Below are 18,146 nucleotides of genomic sequence, written 5' to 3' on the forward strand. Positions count from 1 at the left end.
TTTAGTACAGAGTAGGCTCCATGCCTGCTGCATGGCTTAGGCAGATGTCCAACCAATGAGTGTGTCAAGCTGTTCTCCAGAGAGACAAGAGTGTGAGTACCAACCCCAGGGCTGACTGTGAGGAAACAGGGTACAAACCCCAAACTGGTTGTGAGTGCTATACTTCGATTTCACTAAGCAATTATCAAGGGTAAACTCCTCCGCCTTAATGTGGAGTCACAGACAGTCCCCTTGGGTACTGTGATCTGTCTCGCCATCCAGGTGAGCCTACCTTTGTGAGAAATGTCCCTTACACTAACCATCACAGCAAAATTCAGGTTACTGCCAGTGCCAAAGGACCAGTCACTTACCCCAGGTCAGTTGCACCTTGGATCTCACACCAAAAACAATGCATGTAGCCAATCCTGTAATAAACTGTATGCAGATTTATTAAATAGGAAAAGGAAACTGGAGAATTATTTACAGGGTTAAAGGCAGTAAACATAGATATAAAAATTAGTTACAGTCTTAAATTTCAAAAGGTAATAGAAGCTTCTATAATAACTGAGCTCTATGGGGCTTGATGGAAGTGCAGGGCTCAGAACAGGTGGAGGTCTGATTGGGATGCCTCAGAACTGAGTGTCCTGGTTCTTGTACAGAGATAGCCTGCTTCCTCATTACACTCATACTTTAAATCTGAGTCCTGAGCTGATTAAATTACTTGGAAGTTTATGACATTAGACCATGTTCACATTCATAGAGTTTAAGGCCAGAAAGGACCATTAGATCAGCTAGTCCGACCTTCTGTATGTCTGAGGCCATTAAATTTCATCCAGTTACCCCCTATTGAGCTCAATAACTTGTGCTTGACTAAAGAATATGTTTAAGAAACACATCAGGTGACAGGCTTATGATTACCTCAGTCATCCCATTAACCCTTTTATTAAGTATTGGTACAACATACATTTTCCCCCCTAGTGCTCTGGAACTTCCCCAGTGTTCACAACTTATTGAAAAGCAACATTAACAATCCAGAGGGCTCATTGGCCAGCTCTTTTAAAACTCTTGGATGCAAGCTATCTGGATCTCCTTATTTAGAAAATATCTAGCTTCAGTAGTTACTGTTTAATATCCTCATGAGTTGCTGCTGGATGGAAAGTATTTTATCATTATGATAGGAATACATCATGTGGCTTTTCCCCAGATATAGAACAGAAATGTTTATGGAACACTTCTGCCTTTTCTGCATGATCACTGACAATTCTACCATTTCCATCTAGCGATGTACCAGTCCCATTGCTAGGACTCCTTTTGTTTCTAATACACTTTAAACACTTCTTTTTATTTTCCTTAACTCTGCTGGCCATTTATTTCTCCTTGTGTCCTTTGGATTCCTTTACAGGCTTTCTACATTCCCTAGCTTCTGATTTATATTAATCACAATCAACTTCCCCTCTTCTCCATTTGTTATATATTTTTAAAAAAATATTTGTTATTTCTCTTCTTGGTCAGATTATTTTTTAACCCATGTAGCCTTCTTCCTCAGTTGTAGGATTGTGGATTTTTGGGGCTCTAATGAAATGTTCTTTAAACAGTTCCAAATTGTCACTCATGTTTTCTGTTTAAACTCTCTTTCAGCTGATTTGACTCATAATTGTTTTCAGTTTTGTGCAACTGGCCCTTCTTCCATGGGGTCCTTCTACCTCCTCTTCTTCTTCTCTGAGCACTGTTCTATCATTGTTCATCAGTTTGGGAGTCCTCTCAGGATAGCGGGGCTCAGGTTTGAGGACTGTTGAAGTTGACCTCACTTCTGTCTGGGATGCCTTGAATCCAGGAAGTTCCAGGTATGGAATCTTCTGAGGACAAAGGCCTTGCTACAATCATAGAATCATAGAACTGGAAGGGCCCTCAAGAGATCATTTAGTCCAGTCCCCTGAACTGAGGCAGGACTAAGTATTATCTAGACCATCCCTGACAGGTGTTTGTCTAATCTGCTCTAAAAAACCTCCAATGATGGAGATTCCACAACCTCCCTAGGCAATTTATCCCAGTGCTTAACCACCCTGACAGTTAGGAAGTTTTTCCTAATGTCCAACCTAAACCACCCTTGCGGCTATTTAAGCCCATTGCTTGTCCTGTCCTCAAGGTTAAGAAGAACAATTTTTCTCCCTCCTCCTTGTTACAACCTTTTATGTACTTGAAAACTGTTCTCATGTCCCCTCTCAGTCAGAGACAGTCCCCTTGGTAGTCTGATCTATTTTGCAACCCCGGTGAGCATACCTTTAGGAGAGATGTCCCTTACACCAAGAATTACAGCAAAATTCTGGTTACTCCCAGTCCCAAAGGACCAGTTATTTACTGCAGGTCAGTTGCATCTTAGATCTCACACCAAAGACAATGCTTGTAGCCAATCCTATAATAATTTATATACAGATTTATTAAATATGAAAAGGAAACCAGAGAACTGCTTACAAGGTTAAAGCAGGTAAACATAGTAACTCTTTTGTGTATCTATCTTAAGTTTCAAACGGTATTAGAAGCTTCTCTAATCAGCAAGCTCTATATGTCCTTTAGGGTAAACCCAGGCTAAGCAACTGGGGATGTCTTGCTAGTGCCTGGAAAAACCTTGCCCCACAGAGTACAAGCAGCATAGAGATACCTAGTTCCATATGTTTGAGGTTTATATCCCTTTTCTGCCATGTGCTGTTGTGACGGGTTGAGTCACAGAGACTCCCTTGGGACTGTCACCTGATGTGCTGAGACTACTTCTGAGCCCGTTTTCCCTGCCAGCTTGGGACTTCAGTACCCTGTCTGGTTGAGCCAGACACGCTAGCCTGCTGCAAACACAGACCCAGGTCTGAACTACGCCCCCCAAAAGCTGCAGACTTAACTGAAAACAGCTTAAGAAGTGCTCCTGTCTCCATCACCCAGATACATAGTTCCCAATGGGGTCCAAACCCCAAATAAATCCGTATAAAGCTTATACAGGGTAAACTCATAAATTGTCCGCCCTCTATAACACTGATAGAGAGAGATGCACATTTGTTTGCTCTGCTAGGAATTAATTAGCAACAGAGGGTCCTCACTCTCACTGAAGGACTGTCTGGATATGTGGACTCTCTACTCAAACCCTATGCCACCACCACTCCCAGCTATCTCCGTGACACCACAGATTTCCTGAGAAAACTACAATGCATTGGTGACCTCCCAGAAAACACCATCCTAGCCACCATGGATGTAGAGGCTCTCTACACAAACATCCCACACACAGATGGAATACAAGCTGTCAGGAACAGTATCCCCGATGATGACACAGCACAACTTATTGCTGAGCTCTGTGACTTTATCCTCACGCACAATTATTTCAAATTTGGTGACAATATATACCTCCAGACCAGTGGCACCGCTATGGGCACCCGCATGACCCCACAATATGCCAACATTTTTATGGCTGACCTGGAACAACGCTTCCTCAGCTCTCGTCCACTCACGCCCCTTCTCTACCTACGCTACATTGATGACATCTTCATCATCTGGACCCATGGGAAGGAGACCCTGGAAGCATTCCACCATGATTTCAACAGCTTCCACCCCACCATCAACCTCAGCCTGGACTAATCTACACGAGAGGTCCACTTCCTAGACACCACAGTACAAATAAGCCATGGCCACGTTAACACCACCCTATACCGAAAACCCACCGACCGCTATGCCTACCTTCATGCCTCCAGCTTCCACCCCGGACACACCACACGATCCATCGTCTACAGCCAAGCACTGAGGTACAACCGCATCTGCTCCAACCCCTCAGACAGAGACCAACACCTACAAGATCTTCACCAAGCATTCTCAAAACTACGATACCCACACAAGGAAATAAAGAAACAAATCAACAGAGCCAGACGTGTACCCAGAAGCCTCCTGCTACAAGACAGGCCCAAAAAAGAAACCAACAGAACTCCACTGGCCATCACCTACAGTCCTCAGCTTAAACCTCTCCAACGCATCATCAGTGATCTACAACCCATCCTAGACAATGATCCCTCACTTTCACAGACCTTGGGAGGCAGGCCAGTCCTCGCCCACAGACAACCCGCCAACCTTAAGCATATTCTCACCAGCAACCACGCGCCGCACCATAACAACTCTAACTCAGGAACCAACCCATGCAACAAACCTCGATGCCAACTCTGCCCACATATCTACACCAGCAACACCATCACAGGACCTAACCAGATCAGCTACAACATCACCGGCTCATTCACCTGCACGTCCACCAATGTTATATATGCCATCATGTGCCAGCAATGCCCCTCTGCTATGTACATTGGCCAAACTGGACTGTCACTACGCAAGAGGATAAATGGACACAAGTCGGATATCAGGAATGGCAATATACAAAAACCTGTAGGAGAACACTTCAACCTCCCTGGCCACACAATAGCAGATGTAAAGGTAGCCATCTTACAGCAAAAAAACTTCAGAACCAGACTCCAAAGAGAAACTGCTGAGCTCCAGTTCATCTGCAAATTTGACACCATCAGATCAGGATTAAACAAAGACTGTGAATGGCTGTCCAACTACAGAAGCAGTTTCTCCTCCCTTGGTGTTCACACCTCAACTGCTAGCAGAGCACCTCACCCTCCCTGATTGAACTAACCTCGTTATCTCCATACTGATTTATACCTGCCTCTGGAGATTTCCATTACTTGCATCTGAAGAAGTGAGGTTCTTACCCACGAAAGCTTATGCTCCCAATATTTCTGTTAGTCTTAAAGGTGCCACAGGACCCTCCGTTGCTTTTTACAGATTCAGACTAACACGGCTACCCCTCTGATACTAGGAATTAATTACTTACTCTGGGTTCAATAATAAGTAAAAGGGATTTTTATTAAATATAAAAACTAGGATTTAAGTGGTTCCAAGTAATAACAGACAGAACAAAGTAAGTTACCAAGCAAAATAAAACAAAAACACGCAAGTCTAAGCCTAATACATTAAGAAACTGATTACAAATAAAATCTCACCCTCAGAGATGTTCCAATAAGCTTCTTTCACGTACTAGACTCCTTTCTAGTCTGGGCCCAATCCTTTCCCCTGGTGCAGTCCTTGTTCCAGCTCAGGTGGTAGCTAGAGGATTTCTCATGACTGCAGCCCCCTTTGTTCTGTTGCACCCCCTTTTATAGCTTTGGCACAAGGCGGGAATCTTTTGTCTATCTGGGTCCCCACCCCTCCTTCTAAATGGAAAAGCACCAGGTTTAAGTTGGATTCCAGTACCAGGTGACATGGTCACATGTCCTGTGAGACCCCAAGCCTACATTCTTCCCGGCCTGACTCACAGGAAGGCTTGCAAGTAAACAGAGCCATCTACAGTCAGTTGTCCTGATTAATGAGAGCCATCAAGATTCCAAACCACCATTAATGGCCCACGCTTTGCATAATTACAATAGGACCTCAGAGTTAACTTCATATTTCTAGTTTCAGAGACAAGAATGATACATTTATACAAATAGGTTGACCACACTCAGTAGATTATAAGCTTTGTAATGATACATTACAAGAGACTTTTTGCATGAAGCATATTCCAGTTGCATTATATTCACACTCATTAGCATATTTTCATAAAATCATATGGAGTGCAACGTCACAGCTCTAAGCTGCAAACTCAGCTGATGGGAGGAATCCACTTGCATGGCTTATCTTCTTGGGTGGGGGAGCAGAACAACAAACATCTTTTGTGCTCTTTAATGCCCACAATAGTCCCTCTACTGTCATTGGACCTTTCCCATTGGGGAGGACATAGCACCTTCTGTTGAAGATCAGCCCATCACCCTAATTAACATCTCTCTCCTGTCTGATGATTTACACATCACGGAGGCTCACAGTGCATCCTCTCAGACGTTACCTCGCAGTCAGTGTGGGATACAGATGTTACAAGTGAGAGCAATGCTGGCAGCAACTCACAAGTGTTCAAAAGGTGTAAGCACATTCTTAGAATTCTGATACCTATTTTGACAATGCCAACACACAGGTGAGCCAGCCTGGTTCCAGCCGTGTATTTGTCAGTTTAGACACCGGGACATTGGCATGAGCTGGCATCTAGTCTGCCAGCGTCACAGTCCCTGCCCGGAAGAGTTTACAATATAAATGGTTACATGAGAGACTAGTTAATATATAAAATGTGCCAGGAAGGGGAGGGGAATGAAGAGAGACATCAATTGCAGAGATATGATTTCAGTGGTAAATTTAGACAGAACTACATCTTGGCCGTTTGGGCTGTGGGGCTGTGACATTTGGGCTCAGGCTGGAGCCCGAGCTCTGGGATCCCGTGAGGGGGGAGGGTCCTAGAGCTCAGGCTCCACTCTGAATCCAAATGTCTGCACTGCAATTTTTAGCCCTGCAGCCTGAGTCCTGTGAGGCCGAGTCAGCTGACTCGGGCCAGCTGCATCCATTCTGCAGGTCTTTTATTCCAGTGTAGATGTACCTAATAGTCTCATGCCTGGGTGCACACAAACTTGCACCAGTTTTACTGAAAGTGTGATGTTAAATCAGTATAGTGAAACCAATGCACTTTGTGTGCAGACAGTCTTACATCAGGCAAGCTAAACCAATGTAAGCCAGGTTTAAACGAACACAAGTGTGTCTACACTCAGAGTTGCATCAATTTAACATCACACCTTTAGAGCTTGTCTATGCAGTAAAGTTGCACTGGTATAACTTGCCAACATAGTTAAACCTGTACAAGATACTGTGTAGATACTCTTATTTCAGAATAAGAATGGCTGATTTCAGTTCTGGTCAAATTGACCAAATAGAGTCACTAATATCAGAATAAGTGTGTCCACACAGTCTTTGGCACCAGTTCAACTATATCTGTTTCAGAGTCAATTCAAGTTATTCTGCGGCAACTTTCTCATGTAGACAACTTGTGTGTGCAGACAAGTCCCAGTGAGAAGGCAAGATCAGAACGGACACCTAGATCTAGACCTCTTGATAAACATGTCAAAAAAGGACATTTGAGGAAGGAAGACACACTTATTGGTAGGGCCCTACCAAATTCACGGCCATGAAAAGCACGTCATGGACTGTGAAATCTGGTCTCCCCCCCCTCTCCCCCCCTGTGAAATCTGGTCTTTTGTGTGCTTTTATCCTATTCTATACAGATTTCATGGGGGAGACCACTGTTTCTCGAAGTGGGGCTACTGACCCAAAAGGGAGTTGCAGGGGGGTCACAAGGTTATTTTTTTGGGGGGGGTGTCATGCTGTCTTCAGAGCTGGGCATCTGGAGAGTGGCTGCTGTTGGCCAGGCACCCACCTCTGAAGGCAGCGCCCCGCCAGCAGCAGTGCAGAAATAAGGGTGGCAATAGCATACCATGCCACCCTTACTTCCGTTGCTGCCTTCAGAGCTGGGTGGCCAGAGCGTGGTGGCTGCTGACTGAGGGCCCAGCTTTGCAGGCAGCAGAGCAGAAGTACAGGTGGCAATACCATACCAGGCCACCTTTACTTCTGCGCTGCTGCTGGTGGCGGATCTGCCTTCAAACTTGGGCTTCTGGCCAGCAGCTGCCGCTCTCCAGCTGCCAAGCTCTGAAGGCAATGCCGCCACCTGCAGCAGCAAAGTAGTAAGGGTAGCAGTACTGCAACCCCCCCCTATAATAACCTTGCGTCCCCCCCACAACTCTTTTTGGGTCAGGATGCCTATAATTCCAACACCATGAAATTTCAGATTTAAATAGCTGAAATCATGAAATTTATGATTTTTTAAATCATATGACTGTGAAATTGAGCAAAATGGACCCTGAATTTGGTAGGGCCCCGCTTATCAGTGATGTTGCAGTTCAGCGTTGCTGCAGCACACAGTTGATAATTACAAGAGGTGGGTCAGCAATGATATTTAGTTTATATATCCACTTAAAAAAACAACTTTGCATAATGCACAACTATTTTAACTGAGTAACTATATAACCTTATTGTGTAACTCATGTCCTTTCTTCCTATCGCCTATGTATGGTTTTGTTACTCAGTTTCATCATGTCATAGCTGAAACTAGATTGTAAGCTCTGTGGGCATTTTTATCTGTACTTGAGGGTGCTATAAAATAATATTACCAGGCAATGTTGGTGAGAGATAATTATTTCCCTCAGGATGTTCTGTTCTCCTTTCTATTCCGCATTCTTATACTCCTTCATAGTCTGAGTGCTTTCCAGTAGTGCATTAAGTAATGTGACTGATGTCTGTAATGTGTGGTTCTTTTTTTTGTCATCCCCTCCTCAAGAGAAAACTAGTGTGTGCAGTTTAGTGTTTTGTGGTGATAGGCTTTAAAATAGAAATATTATTATATGTCCATGCTGCTCTGTGTTTATCTTAGAGAAGGCAGGTCAAAGAAGTGTGCCTTGGAGAGGAAGGAGATGAGGTTTGGAATGGTCCTTAGTTTATTCCATAATCTGGAACCAGATCCCAAGAAAATTCTGTCTCCTGCACAAACCAGATTCATAACAAGAGTGAACAGTTCCATTGCTCCTAAGGAGTAGAGTTCTCAACCACAGTCCTCATTTTGGAGTGTTAATCGATCTTTAGGTCTTCTGGGCAAAGACCATTGAGCACCTTGAGGATAAAGACTGAGACCAGGAACTTGATTTGATATTCTATGCCAGAGTAGAGAAAGGAGAACAAGTGTGACATGCTCATGGTAGCCTGGATTGCTGAGGAGATACACTGGAGTCTTTTGTACTAGTTAGAATTTCTTAAGAGCTGATGGTTTCATGCCCAAGTAGATTGCATTGTTGTAGTTCACATGGGAAGTGACAAAGGGTGCATAACTGAGGCCAAGTCATCCATCTGCCAGGATGGGATGGAGGCCCTAGCCAACCAAAGATGGTAGAAAGCGTCACTTGTGTATGCTGCTATGTGAGAGCTCTGTGTCAGCAAGGAATCCAGGAGCCTCCTAAACTATGGAACGAATTGACCAATTGCTGGCATGAACATGTAACCAAAGGAGATTGCATAGGTACTGCAAACTCCTCAAGATTCCTTCCTTTGTTGGCAGCATCACCTCTGCCTTTGCATTCAGCTTCAACCAGCTGTTCTTCAACCAGGAGTTGACCTTGGCTAAGCATTGTGCTATCTCAATGCAGGTCTAAGACAGAAACATTTGCTGATATAATGTCAGTTAGGGATGTGATTTTTTTGTTTTAAACAATATTTTTATACCAGCAAAAGCCCTAGTATAGATCCAGTTATCCAGCAAAAAATGTGTTTTTGGTAGTAGCTAGCTTATTTAGTTTAGGAAATTGGTATAAGCCATTGTCTCTCAATCTTTCCTGACAACTGTACCCCTTTCAGGAGTCTGATTTGTCTTGCATACCCCCAAGTTTCACCTCACATGAAAACTACTTGCTTACACAATCAGACCTAAAAATGCAAAAGTGTCACAGCACACTATTACTGAAAAATTGCTTATTTTCTCATTTTTATCAATTGGAATATAAATATTGTACTTACATTTCAGTGTATAGTATATAGAGCAGTATAAACAAGTCATTGTCTCTGTGAAATTTTAGATTGTACTGACTTTGCTAGTGCTTTTTATGCAGCCTATTGCAAAACTAGGCAGATATATAGATGGGTTGATGTACTCCCTGGAAGACCTCTGTGTACCCCCAGAGATATGCGTATCCCTGATTGAGAACCATTGGTATAAGCTATCTGCAAGCAAAAGCACATTTTTTTGCCCATTAGAACAGCGTTTCTCAAATTGAGGGGGGTCTCGACCCAAAAGGGGGTCATAAGACTATTGTAGGGGGGTTGCAAAATTGGTCGCTGCTGGCTGAGCAGCCAGCTGTGAAGGCAGCATTGCCGCCAGCAGCAGCAGAGAAGTAAGGGTGGCAATACCATACCATGCCACCCTTACTTCTCCGATGCTGCTGGCGGGCGGTGCTGTTTTCAGAGCTAGGCACCTGGGCAGCAGCCGCTGCCCTCCGCTCTGCCTTCACAGCTAGGTATTCCATGACAACAAGGCCATATTGATTTTGTCACTTCCCTAAGCAACAGCCTTGTTGTCATGGAACGTGGTCTATCACTTTTGTAGTGTATTGTTGAAATTGGACAGCCTTCACTCTAACAGCAGGAAAAAATAGGTAGCAAAAATAAAAAATATACAGTATTGTAATTTCTGAAATAAGCAAATTAATTTTGTTAAAACAACTGATCGCTGTACGTGGCATGAAGAGGGGAGCTGAAGCCAACCTAGATGGTGGAGAACAGGAGTCATAACTGCAGTAAAACAACCCAACCCCCCCTTCTACCCCCCCCCCCCAAATACTGCAGTTCTTATTTGGCATTTGGATTTATTTACACTGGCTCAGAAGACAATCCAAGTCCCCAGTGTGTTCTGTGCAGTGAAGTTTTGGTCAATAACAGCCTAAAACCAAATAAACTCCGGTGACATTTACAAACAAAACACCCTACACATGTGGAGATGTCTGTGGAATTTTTTGAAAGAAAACTTCATGAACTTGAGCAACAAAAACTGTTATACATAAATGAGAAACTATGACTGCCAAAACCCTGGGTGAATGCATCCGATGAAGTGGGCATTCACCCACGAAAGCTTATGCTCCAATACATCTGTTAGTCTTAAAGGTGCCACAGGACTCTCTGTTGCTTTTTACAAAACCCTGGAGGTGTCTTATGCTGTTTCACTTTTAATCTCCAGGGCAAAAAAGCCTCACAACATTGCTGAATCTCTCATTCTTCCCACAGCTAAACAAATGTGTGAGATTATTGATTGGCAAAGATGCTGCTGCTCAGCTGAGCTCTATTACATTATCAAACGATACAGTGAGTTGTTGTATTGAGAATATGTCCAATGACATACAACAGCAAGTGGTGGAAAGGGTTAAAAAGAGCAAGTTCTTTACATATTGATGAATCCACCAATGTTTCAGGAGCAGCACAGTTACTGATCTACATTCGCTACATTTGGGAAACACAGTAAAAGAAGACTTTCTTTTCTGCAAAGCACTGCCAACATATACAAGGGGAGAGGAAATATTTAAGATCCTTCACACCTTTATAATGGGGGAACACATTAACTGGAACAGCTGTGTAGCGATCTGCACTGATGCTGCGAAAGCTATGTCTGGTACCAAGGGTGGGCTTGTTGGCAGACTTAAAGAAGTGGCCCCAGAAGCCCAATGGACACACTGCATGATCCACAGGGAGCCTCGGGCTGGCAGGAACGTGGATCCTTATGTTAAATCAATTTTGAGTCAAGCTGTAGCAATCGTTAATTTTATTAAAGCAAAGCTGCTGAATTCCTGACTTTTTAACAGTCTCTGTGGAGAAATGGTATTGGAGAATCAGCACTTTTTACTACACACAGAGGCTCACCGGCTGTCGCGGGGAAGAGTTCTAACCCGTCTCTTTAAATTCAGAGATTAGGTGCATTTGTTTCTGATTGAAGTGGATTCTACCCTGAAGAAGCATTTAAGTGACATCAAATGGTTGGCAGCACTCTCATATCTAGCAAATATTTTGTGTTTAAATTCATTGAATGAGTCACTACAAGGAAGAGAAACAAACATTCTCAAACTCAACGACAAAATTAATGCCTTTACTAAAAAACTGGATCTTTGGCAATAACAAGTCAACAAAAATTTTCAAATGTTTTCTACACTGAATGATCTCCTGGAAATCTCATCCAGTGATGTCACTGTTGGAGATATAAAAGAGCACGTAGCTGAACACCTCTCTACACTGAACAGGTAGTTGCTGCTTGGCATTGGGTGCTACACACCTGAGGTGACAAGGCATCCCCATAGATCCGTACTTTGATGACTAGTTTCCAAAAGCACCATTTCCCTAAGGGATCCAGCTGGTCCTTCAGACAGCATTTGCCTTTTTTCCCGTCTGTAGGGCCAAGTCTAAATCTGGAGAAGGCCTTGTGTTTGCTCCAAGTCAGAGGGTGGAATTCATAGGAGCTGTCCTGGACTCTGTCACACGGCAAGGCTTCTCCCCAGCTTCCACACACGCACTGCCTCGCCCAGTCTCCTTTAAATAGGTTTATGTTTTTCGAACATAAACAAACCAAACACAAAGAGCTGGTCAGCTCCCCCTTCTCAGCTAGCTCCCTTCTCCTTCTATCGCACTGGTCCCAGGGCTGCCTTGCTGAGCCCCAGGACCCCACCATAGGAATTAGTTCTACTCTGTTGCTGCTCTCTTCAAGCACAGCCTGTCCTAATGACTCCCTCCTTCCTGCCCCTGACAGGCCATTATAGCCCCAGGTGTAGCCAGGCCCCCTCTAATTGGTCAATTCTCGCTCCAGGATTGAGCCCTGCTGTTTCTCTTTCTCAGCCTCCACCTGAACCCAGGCTAACTCTTGTTCCATACCTACAAACTGCTAAATAATCTTCCCTCCTCCAGCTTTTGTTGAGTCCTCTTAAGCTGCTCCCGCAAGCCTTGGGGATGGTCAGGAGCTCTCTCGGCCCCCTTTGCTCTTGGCTCTGCCAATGTATCATGAAGAGGCAATAGTTTCTCCGGAGTCAGGACTGACTACTTTACCCAGGGGTGCATCTTCACTGCAGAGTTAAGTGCTGTTACCTACACTCAAGTTAGGCTACCCTGGGTGACAGCAGCTGCACTGTGAAATGACACTCCAGCTGCTGGGTCCAGATCAGGGCTTCACTCACTCACTCAGGTGAGGCACTAAGACCTCTGGGGCATATCCCAGGGTTCTTAGAGCTGCAGCAAGCTGAGCCACTCTACGAATTCTGTGGGAGAACTCGTCTGTCATTGCTGAGTGCACATGGGGAATTCTGGGAAGGATTTGCAGTACTCGAGTGGTGTCTGTCCACTTGGCAGGGTGGTCATGCTGCAGATGACGAGTTGTGCTATGCAAGCTTCAGCCTCTACCTCCTGGCAGGCCAGCCAACTTGAGGGAAATGCACCACATCACTCAAGGCAAGCAGTTCTGTGTGTGAAAGGGAACAGAGTCAGGGGCAACGCTATGAAGACAAGCTGTGGTAGGGGCTAGTTATAAGGCTGATTTTTGACACCCTTCCACCATATAACTGTTTTTAAATGTCCAGTTAGTCCCACTGACAACCAGGACAGGTTCTGAAAAACTGGCGTAAATGGAATAATTTTTCTTTATTTAAAAAGCCTTTAAAAGAGCTTATTTTAAAATTTATTGCAAAATGTCTAGTTTATTTATGTCCCTCTATCTGCCTGATGAAATCCTATTACATCACAAATTGAAACCAATACTAGATTTTTAGACTGGGTTGTGCAACAGGTTGTTTTCAAGAGTAATATTAATCATGTTTAAGATACTGCCATTAATCAAAAATTAGATCCAAGTCTCTGTTGTAGGCTGGGATGGAGAAAAATGAACCAGTGGTGAATGCATTGTACTGTGGCCAGCAGGGTGCAGGGAGAGAACGAGTGAGGGCAGTTTTATTCATACTGAAATTATAAAGGCTGCTGGACAGTATTGGGCAGCGCTAGTCAGGGTCTCTTACATAATGTGGGGACAAGTAACAGCTACTTCCAGGGCAAAGGTAAATGTGGCAAAGACTGAAGAAGCTGTGGTAGTGGGTAGGTGCCCTGCTGCACACCTAAGCTCTGTCACAGGAGAGTGTGGAAATCTGCAAGGTAGTCCCCTCCTCCAGCAAGTTCTCTGGTACTGCTGGTCAGCTGTGCCCCACACTCCTTGCCAGCTGTGCCCCACACTCCTTGCCAGCCACAGCACATTCCCTCTTTCCCCCCACAACTGCCTACAGTCTGCAGGAGCCTGGCATGGAGCACTCAGGAGAGAAATGCATATTGGTTCATTAACCACTGGAATAATTTACATAGGAATGTGGTGGACTCTGTTACTTGGAGTCTTTAAATCCAGGTTGGATGTCTTTCTAAAAGGTACGCTCTAGCTCAACCAGAAGTTATGGCCTTGATGAAGGAACCACTTGGTGAAATTCTGTGGTCTATGTTCTGCAGAATTAGATAGAATAGAACAGGGGTTCTCACATTTCATTGCACCGCGATTCCCTTCTGACAACAAATATTACTACATGACCCCTAGAGGGGGGGACCAAAGGCTGAACTCGCTTGAGCCCTGCTGCCCTGGGCGGGGGGCCAAAGACGAAGCCCGAGCCCCGCTGCCCCAGGCAGGGCAGCCAGAGCCGAAGTCCAAGTCCCGCCGCCCAGGGCTGAAGTCCTTGGGCTTTGGCCCCAGGTGGTGGGGCTTGGGCTTCAGCTTTGGCCCCGGCCCCAAGAAGCCTAACGCCAGCCCTGGCGATCCCATTAAAATGGGGTTGCAACCCACTTTGGGGTCCCGACCCACAGTTTGAGAACCGCTGGACTAGATGATCCAAATGGTCCCTTAAAATCTTTTAATCTAGTTACTTGGAACCTTTGGCTGACAAATCAGCAACACCTTATTGAACTCACTTCAATGTGTTGGGTGAATTATGAACAATTCATTTGCACTCAACCAAAAGTGTATGCTGCATTGGTTGTCATAAGTGACATGGCGCTGTGTACATAGGCGCCGACTTCTGCTCCCGCCGGTGGGTGCTTGACCCCCCTCTGCCCCTGGCCCCACCCCAACTCCACCCCTGCTCCTCCCCCTCCTGCCCCCACCCCGCCCCCATTCCAACCCCTTCCCCAAAGTCCCCACCCCAACTCCACCCCCTCCCTGTCCCTATTCCGACTCCTTACCCAAATCCCTGTCCCGGCGCCGCCTCTTCCCTGCCTCCTCTCCTCCTCCTCCCTCCCAGCATGCCACCAAACAGCAGGTAGGCGGAGGGGTGGGGACGCGGCACGCTCAGGGGAGGAGGTGGAGGAGGAGGTGGGGCATGGGGGGGGAGATCTTGGCTGCCGGTGGGTGCAGAGCACCCACTAATTTTTCCCCGTGGGTGCTCCAGCCCTGGAACACCCACAGAGTCGGCGCCTATGGCTGTGTAGTAGTTTCAGCCACAACTACAAAGATACTGGTGTCCTGTGTTGCTTGTAGGCTGTGCATGTCAGGGACAGATTCTTCCTATGACAATGGCAAAAGCTACAGGAGCATTATAGGAAGTCTCTTGTCTCTCTTTAGTAAGGTTGCAACCAGGCTTCCAAGTCAAGGCTGATTTATCATCTTGAATTAATTTAGGGAAGTCCTCTGGCCAGGTCCCCTCTGGCCTTATGATTTATGAATCTATGCTTGTAAGTTGGAAAAACAGCTTCATATTTTCTAAATGCTAAATTTAACTCTCAAGGGGAAGTGGATTTTTCCCTTCTGATAATATGAATGAAATTGAACATATTCATTCCGGTAGGAGAGATTATAAAATAGTTTCTGCTGCATTTTGAAGGGTCTCTGATATTTTCTGTGTTGCACTATATATATTGAAAGCTGAGTAAAGCCAGACCTTGGGAATCCCTTGGTAAATAATTTTCAGCATAGTCTTGAAACAGTCATTATGATTTATTAACACCGGGGTAGCTCCCTCAGTACCCCGTTAGGAGTGGGCTATGGTTGTTCTGGGTGCTATACAGATATACAAGAAGTAGTAGTGGCTGCCTGCAAAGAACATGCAGTCTAAAGAAAAGATGTAACAAATGAATGTGACAAACAGGAAGAGGGATGGGGGAAAGAAAGGATGAGGGGGTAGCAGCATTGAGGCCTCTCGTTAGCTGCGTGCTCAACTTGATGGTTCTAAATCCTTTGCAAGTTTAAATAAATAAATGTCAGCTCTCCCCAACTGATATTCAAGCTGCCATTGTTAGTTGGTGGATTTCTTCTGTGCATCACAGCAGAGTTGGTATGGAGGAGGGCTTAGAAGAATGCTAGTTTTCAAACAAAAATATATTTTCTAGGGCTGTCAATTAATCGCAGTTAACTCACGTGATTAACTCAAAAAAATTAATCGCCATTAAAAATTAATTGTGATTTATCGCACTGTTAAACAATAGAATACCAATTAAAATGTATTAAATATTTTTGGATGTTTTTCTACATTTTCAAATATATTGATTTCAATTACAACACAGAATATAAAGTGTACAGTGCTCACTTTATATTTATTTTTATTATATATGCACTGTAAAAATGATAAACAAAAGAAATAGTATTTTTCAATTCACCTCATATAAGTACTGTAGTGCAATCTATTTATCATGAAAGCATAACTTACAAATGTAGATTTTTTGTTACATAACTGCACTCAAAACAAAACAATGTAAAACTTTAGAGCCTACAAGTCCACTAAGTTCTACTTCTTGTTCAGCCAATCGCTAAGACAAACACGTTTGTTTACATTTACGGGAGATACTGCTTCCTGTTTTTTATTTACGTCACCTGAAAAAGAGAACAGATATTCGCATGGCACTTTTGTAGCCGGTGTTGCAAGGTATTTATGTGCCAGATATGCTAAACATTCGTATGTGCCTTCATGCTTCGGCCATCATTCCAGAGGACATGCTTCCATGCTGATGATGCTCGTTAAAAAAAATGTGTTAATTCAATTTGTGATTGAACTCCTTGGGGGAGAATTGTATGTCTCCTGTTCTGTTTCACCCACATTCTGCCATATATTTCATGTTATAGCAGTCTTGGATGATGAACCAGCACATGTTCGTTTTAAGAACACTTTCACTGCAGATTTCACAAAATGTAAAGAAGGTACCAATGTGAGATTTCTAAAAATAGCTTCACCACTTGAATCTGAAGTGCTGTCCAAAATGAGAGCGATGAGGTGTGGAGCATGCTTTCAGAAGTCTTAAAAGAGCAACACTCAGATGTGGAAACTACAGAACTCGAACCACCAAAAACTAAAATCAACCTTCTGCTGGTGGCATCTGACTCAGATGATGAAAATGAGCATGCATTGGTCCGCTCTGCTTTGGATCATTATTGAGCAGAACCCAACATCGGCATGGACACATGTGCTCGGGAACAGCGGTTGAAGCATGAAGGGACATATGAATCTTTAGCACATCTGGCATGTAAATATCTTGCGACGCCGGCTACAACAGTGCCATGTGAACGCCTGTTCTCACTTTCAGGTGACATTGTAAACAAGACGCGGGCAGCATTATCTCCTGCAAATTGTAACCAAACTTGTTTGTCTGAGTGATTGGCTGAAGTAGGACTGAGAGGACGTGTAGGCTCTAAAGTTTTACATTGTTTTATTTTTGAATGCAGTTATTTTTTGTACATAATTCTACATTTGTAAGTTCAACTTTCATGATAAAGAGATTGCATTACAGTACTTGTATTAGGTGAGTTGGAAAATACTATTTCTTTTGTTTTTTACAGTGCAAATACATCTAATAAAAATAAATATAAAGTGAGCACTGTACTGTGTTGTAATTGAAATCAATATATTTGAAAATGTAGAAAACATCCAAAAATATTTAAATAAATGGTATTCTAGTATCACGATTAATCATGATTATTTTTTTAATTGCGCGATTATTCGCGATTAATTTTTTTAATCGCTTGACAGCCCTAATATTGTCATAATTAACATTAAAAAAATAGCAATGTGTCTCCATCATCAAAGCTGACATAGAGAAAAGCATGCTGATGGATAATATTTTCAGCATCAAAGCCCGTATAAAATGGGGTCCCCCTTCTTGCTAGAGAATAATCTACCTGTGAACAACTTTTACATGGAAAGTGTTATACAAGGATCATTTTGGACCTACTGTCCTCTTCACAGGAAAAAATATACATTCCAGTTGGTTGGAGAAGGGAGATTTTCTAGGAGAATTGACTCCTGAAAATGTTGAACTTCAGCACAATAATATGTGTCCTGACGGTCCGAGTTCTTCTCTTGCTAATCAAGAGTAGGGTCCCTGCTCTACATCCCCCTCCCTTCTGACCAAGTCATGTGATGCTTCTCAAATCCTCAAAGGAAACTACACACCGTATAAGCTCAGCAGACCCAGTCCATACGATACTTCTGAGTTGTTTTGGGACATGTGATGTTATAAACGGAAGGTTTTTTATCACATGTGGAATTATGCCCATAAAGGCCATCACCTGTGTCTTGGTCGGGTTAGCACAAAGCAGGTTCTTATTGTAATAAATTGAGAGGTTGCTCAGTGTACGTCATCTGTTCTCGAGAGCAGCAAAATCCTTCTCCTGTGACGTAATGCATAGATCATCAGCAAATATAAAG

At 43.8% G+C, this 18,146-nt stretch overlaps 1 protein-coding gene across 1 annotated transcript in view; it reads left to right on the plus strand.

Moving 5' to 3' along the window:
• The window catches only part of SHANK3 (SH3 and multiple ankyrin repeat domains 3), a 610,715-nt gene that overhangs the window by 112,679 nt on the left and 479,890 nt on the right, over positions 1 to 18,146 (plus strand). The gene's annotated exons all lie outside the window — the stretch shown is intronic.

This window comes from Emys orbicularis, chromosome 1 (genome assembly GCF_028017835.1).
Source record: "Emys orbicularis isolate rEmyOrb1 chromosome 1, rEmyOrb1.hap1, whole genome shotgun sequence".
NCBI classification, from domain to species: Eukaryota; Metazoa; Chordata; order Testudines; family Emydidae; genus Emys; species Emys orbicularis.